Source organism: Salvia splendens, chromosome 16, assembly GCF_004379255.2.
Source record: "Salvia splendens isolate huo1 chromosome 16, SspV2, whole genome shotgun sequence".
Lineage (NCBI taxonomy): Eukaryota > Viridiplantae > Streptophyta > Magnoliopsida > Lamiales > Lamiaceae > Salvia > Salvia splendens.
This window is the reverse complement of record NC_056047.1, coordinates 18,311,680-18,317,679: the sequence shown is the minus strand read 5'-3', so window position 1 is coordinate 18,317,679 and position 6,000 is coordinate 18,311,680. Positions and strand designations below refer to the sequence as shown.

The following is a 6,000-nucleotide window of genomic DNA, read 5'->3' as shown; positions in this document are numbered from 1 at the left end:
CTAACCCCTAAAAGAATTCAACAAATAATTGATCAAAACATATCAAATCTAACCACTAAAAGAATAAAGTTTTATAAAAATAAAAATATCCAACTTAGTATCTTTGATAGTCTTGCAATATCAGAGTAGACTACAGAGTCCCTGGTAACGACACCAAAAACTTAATGCACTTTCTATTAGCACTAAATAGTTGGTTGCAGTGGAAACTGCTAGTGCTATAGTATAACCAAAAGATCAATACACATGGGCAGACCCAAGTATAGTGGGGGAGGAGCTTTAAGCCGCCAATGAATATTTTTTTTTACTTTTTTTATTAATTGTTTTTAAAATTTATTCAAATTTAGTGTAAAAGCCCCTACAAATGATCTATATTACTCAAATATATACTTTAAAACAAAATTTAGAAATTTCAGCCCCTACCGATAAATATTTCTGTGTCCGCCACTGTCAATACATATATAGTACTCCCTTCGTCCCCTAAATTTTGTCACATTTTGACCGGACACAGGTTTTAACAAATGCAATGAAAAGTGAGTTGAAAAGGTTGGTAGGATGTGGATCATACTTTTAAAGTGGAATGTGGGGTCCACTACTAAAAATTGTTAAAAGTGAAATGTGACAAATTTTGTGGGACAGACGGAAATGGAAAAATGTGACAAAATTTCAGGGATGGGGGAGTATGTAATAAGACTTCTAACACTGTATAGATCACTATGCTGACCACTTGATTTCTATAACCAAAACAATTAATTAAAAGAGCATAAAGTAAATGGATATAGTTTTCAAGTTAAAATGTAATTTACAAAGTATTGGCTTCATTAAACTTCCGTTAAGATTGTTGATTATAAACATTGAGCCTATATTAGTCATGAAAATTAGAACTCCTATAAGCTCATAAGATTCCTCATGTCCTGACACTTAATCTCAAACATCCTTAATTATTATTTATTGACTTAGTATATTAATAATCTGTGTTTATAATGTAAATGCTTTTCTGCCATGTTTTGTAAAAAAATGTTCTCCCAGCAGATCAATCAATATAAGGACGCTAGACCATGCGGGCAAAATGATATGAAAAGAGAAATGTAAGAAGATTGATTTGGAGTTTCAAAGAAGACTCTTATTGCTTGTTTTTTTGATTTCATATGGTGAGGCTAGATTTTTATAGGGCCTAACTTTTGGAATATAAATCTACTTATAAAAGAAATTATTTGTTGAAAGAAAACCTAATTAGAAAGTAAAAACATTACGAAAGGCAAAGGAGATATACTTAAGAGAAAGGTAAATCTTATCTAAACGTAATCTTTAAAATTTGGATGTGGACTGCTGCGTCCTTGATGTGGAGATATACCCTAATAAATTAAGCTAAGTTGATTGTTATAAATTTAAGACTAGAGTCTATAATTGATCTATATTTTCCAAAAAAGTTTTCGATTATATACATTTAAGAGTGTTAGCTTTTATTTCCGAACAGTATATTTTGATTCACAATTAGTAGTTCCGTCAAAATTTAACAGTTAATTGCATTTCATTTTGATTATACTGTACTAATAAGTTAACAATCATTCTAAAATAATTATTTTAACTAATTAATTATTTTAAAAAGTGAAGTATTTTAAGTGGACGTTTATTTTGAGTACGTAGGTTGATAATAATATTAGTATATGATAATTTTGAGATTTTTGAAATTACTTTTTGACAATTTTAGCAATATTGACGGTTGATTCGCACTTCAACAAAAGGGTAAGACGTATGGAATTAAAAGACCAGAATAAAGAGATTGAATTTAATAATAATGTATCATCAAATCAATATAAAACTTATTGACGTACACGTGATCCTCTCACTAAGGGCATCTCCAGTGGCTTTCACACAGCAATAGTCCAGCCACAAACTCTTCCTATCACATCATCAGCACAAAAAATCCTCCTGCCACATCATCAGAACAAACAAATAGTCCAGCAATAGCCTAGCCACATCACCCCTAAGTATATAAAACTAATAATTGTCAATCACACAAAATACGGAATTAAATGTACGACACAGATACGGGAAAATTCAATAATATTATTTAAATTAAAAAAAAGTATAATAAAAAAATACATTAATTTAAAAAAAATTTACATTAAAAAAATACATTAATTTTAAAAAAATTACATTATTTAAAAAAAAAACACGACCTCCGCCTCACTCCTCGTCTCTGTCGCCCCCCTCGCCACCGTCACCGCCGCGTATATATAGTGTTTCAAAAATTAAAAACAAAAAATTTAATTCGCTCACCGAACGCTCGTCGGTCCTGAGCCTGCAATGGCGGCGAGCGCTCGCGAATCGGTCAGCGCTAGCCGATTTTTTCGCCGAAATGGCGCTCGCCGGTTCCAATGGTTCGGCGAGCGGACCGGCGAGCGCCGAAAATCGGCTAGCCAGCCCGCTCGCCCCCATTGGAGATGCTCTAAAAACATAGGAATAATTTTTTCCAATGAATGTATTTGAACTTGCCTAGGTGCGTGTCTTCTAAGAATTTGTACAAAACTAAGATTGGACATCACTGTCTCAAATATCAATAGGATGATAATTAGTTTTTTTTTTTTTTTTTCTTTTAAGGATGATAATTAGTTTTGGTAGCCAACATTTAGAAGACAGAGATGAGTGGGTTATTTTTGTTGCATGCACAAAGAGAAGTCTAATTGATTGTGTCATGTTTTTCTATTGTTTGACAATAAATGTGGAGGCAAGCCTACTATCTACATTTTTTTTTGGCATGACAATTTATTGTTGTTCACCACTTTTTCTTTTTTGTGTTTTCTTTTTCTTTTTCTTCCTATCTCGTGTGGAAAACATTGACAAAGAAATACATTTTCAAATATTGAGATAATTGTAGATCATTTTGAGCCTAAAATAACCCTTTCAAATTTTAGTTAAATTTTGTAACCTTTTCTTTTGTCTAGTTAAATATGTCACGACCACATCTCCCTAGTACTAATTAGTGCAGCTATATCGTGACTAAATTGTCTCAAAAACAAAGGGATAAACATAAGGGAATAAGTAAAACTCAAAACATAAATTCCGAAGGCGAAAATGTAAATGGTCCAAATAAAATCAAAGTATAATAACCGAATTCATAAACTCCTAGAACATAGTCCTATTGCAGCGGAAGAGTCCAAGACAAAGTAGTATGTGTGAGGACACACTACTTTGCGCTACCTATTGCTACTTATTAATAATCATCACCCAACACCTTTGCCTCCTCGTTCACGCTCAACCAGCACGTTAGAAAAGAAACATGCAGGACTGAGAACTTAATATACTCAGTGGACATAGTGCCAAAATATAATTTTCGTAAAAGTTTTGTCTGCCACCGTTGAGTGAACACGGGGTTTTAACTTAAAAGGCCTGAGTCACTAAAATTATTTTCGTTCATAAAGGCGATTGCAATCTAAGTTTATCGTGGATACCATATCTGAAACGTATGCGAACCGGGAATGTGGCCACATTCCACGACGGTCACTGGACTGACCAACTCGAAAGTTAGCTCACGATCCCCATATGTTTACATTAGTCCGAGTAGGGTTTGCGGCCATACTGGGACCTGAATTCGATTAAACATAATTGGCATAGTCAAGCAGATAGGTAATCATAAAAGTAAAACATGACATGACAAACGTATTAGAAAGCTTCACATATTCATGCTAAAATCACGTTTTGAAAAGGATGCCTACCTTGATAGCTTAAGTCTCTTTCGGAAAAAAAAAATCTACTCTCTCAAAATCACTCAAGGAAATCCCCAATTGACATGAAATCCCTAGATCGGAGGAGAAGCAGCGGCTCCCTCTTCCTTCTCCTCTCGGCGTAATTGCTGCTCTCGACGGGTTGCCGGAGCATTTTTTTCCCTTCTGCGATTTCTCCTTAGCTCAGCACTGATACCATCGCGGGGCTGTCACCGTTTGTCAGCTCTAGCCCGCGACAGCACAGCTTGTGTTTTCCGGCGGTCAGCGACGTCGTCTCGTCGTGTAACTGTAGAGCTGCCTTCGCCGCCCGCCCCTTCGATGTCGCAGCTGCACCAGGGAGCCCCCGCGGCTGCCCTTGGCCTTGCCGGTGGTCTCCGAGGCAGCTCTCCGGCCTACAAGCTAAGTTCTTTCACTCCGATATATTTCTTCTCATTTACTCGTTCGATTCCGTGCTCATTTGGTGGCTGGAAATGAGAATCTTATTTGTGTTCGTTGCTGGGGGTATTTGAATTCGATAAAAGCATGTTCTTGTCCTAGATTCTTTCATCTTTTAGCATGTTATTTAAAGAGAGAGACTTAGGCAGTAACTAAGTGAGTGTATTGTTGAATCTTTCTCCCAAAAAATCATTTCTTGTCTCAAGGTGTTTACTTTAGAGTTGATTACAACATGATGACATGAAAATTTGGTTGGGAGGAAGGTGGAGGTAGAATACCACGACTTGATAGATGCTCTTAGAACTCAAAGTTCACCCACCTACTTTAGAGTTCCTAGTTGCAGTGAAAGGGAGAGGGTGAGGTTGTGTTGAGTGTGAAAACTTGTGGGAAAGGGAGGGGAAGATGAGAAATTACCTATGGAAAGCAGGGCTGCCTGCGAGAAATCTGCAGCACTCTACTCCAAGCTCTCCCTCACTTTCAATTTGCTATTGTGGCTGGGGAAACGAAGTGTGAGTGAGGGGAGTTTTGGTGGTGGTGTGGAGGTTGTCCCCCCACCCTTTAGTATGTCTTTCTTTAATTTCCTCTTGTTCTTTATTGATCATATTTGTTTTCATCTTGCAGGTGGAGCAAGACTTGGGCTGCCAGCTGCCGTTCGCGATATGGTCTCGCTGCCCCGTGCCCAACGGCTGCCTCGGACACGGCCCGCGAAGGAAGAGACATGGGCTTGGGGAGAGAGGCCCAAAAATGCTTATTTTGTATTCTTAACTCCATTTCATCAATTTGTGTGTAATAAGTATCTAGATAGTAGCTTGATATGTATTTAAAGGATATTGAACACTTTTAATGGGAAACAATTTCATATTCTTGTACAACGCCCCTTTTTCTTCCTAACGTATATTAGATTGTTTAGTTCGTTCGATTATTTCCTTCATTTTTGTCTTGCTAACAACGACATCAAGCATTAACGAAAGGGAAAGAATTCCATTCAAGACACTAGTTTGGCATTAATATTAATGGAAAAGGATATTGAAGGATTAATGGAAAAGGATAATGAAGGAGCGGGTATTACAAAATACTAGAACGATAACAAATTAGGAAAATAGGAAGTGATTTAAGATTCCAAACTCGTGAGTTCTAATAGAAAAAAGATTAATTAAAAATATACTATTTTGGGCCAAAAGCATGCTAGGCATGTAAGTTAAATTCTTAAATAATTTTTCTGCAAATTGCATTTACACAAAGGAATCTCCATCACATGCACTCTTCAACTTTTTTCACTATAAATACCCCATCTTCATGAAGTCATCTCCACACACAAATTCAAACGTTAGCTAGCTTCTTGAACTAGCTACCTTGAATATTCCTCATCCTTTCTCTAATTCTCTTCTAGCAATGGCAACCAAAACTAACCCTTCTTGTAATTTTGTGGTGGCCATGTTCCTCATTGTTCTCCTATCGAACCAAGTTCTTGGTAGCCAAGCACGAGTTTTGGCTCCTGAAGGGAAGAGCAATGAGAGTGTGCAAAGCCCATCTCAGAGAGATAGTAGAGTTACCGTTGACGATGAAGGTTACGCTGATACCTTTCGACCAACCACTCCTGGGCGTAGCCCGGGAATAGGCCACTCGAAGCATGACTAGTCATGTTGTTATTGTTATCTTTATTACATTTCAATTGTCTTTATGTTTTCGATCTGTGTAATAACGATATTAATACTTCTTGTGCTCACTTTGACCACAAGGAGTGTCATATATGAATGATATGAATTCAAAACCCTCTCGGTCCATGCAGTGGCGTATCCATGATTTTCATTTCGAGTGTGCTATACTAATAGTGTATTCA

At 36.8% G+C, this 6,000-nt stretch overlaps 1 long non-coding RNA gene across 1 annotated transcript; it reads right to left on the bottom strand.

The window, feature by feature from the left end:
• Positions 1 to 3,082: 3,082 nt before the first annotated feature.
• Positions 3,083 to 5,026, bottom strand: LOC121772471. The gene is made up of 2 exons (XR_006044347.1): positions 4,575 to 5,026; positions 3,083 to 3,586 (listed from the first exon to the last, which is right to left on the bottom strand). It is a non-coding gene; the product is annotated as an uncharacterized LOC121772471 (long non-coding RNA).
• Between the last annotated feature and the right edge of the window lie 974 nt (positions 5,027 to 6,000).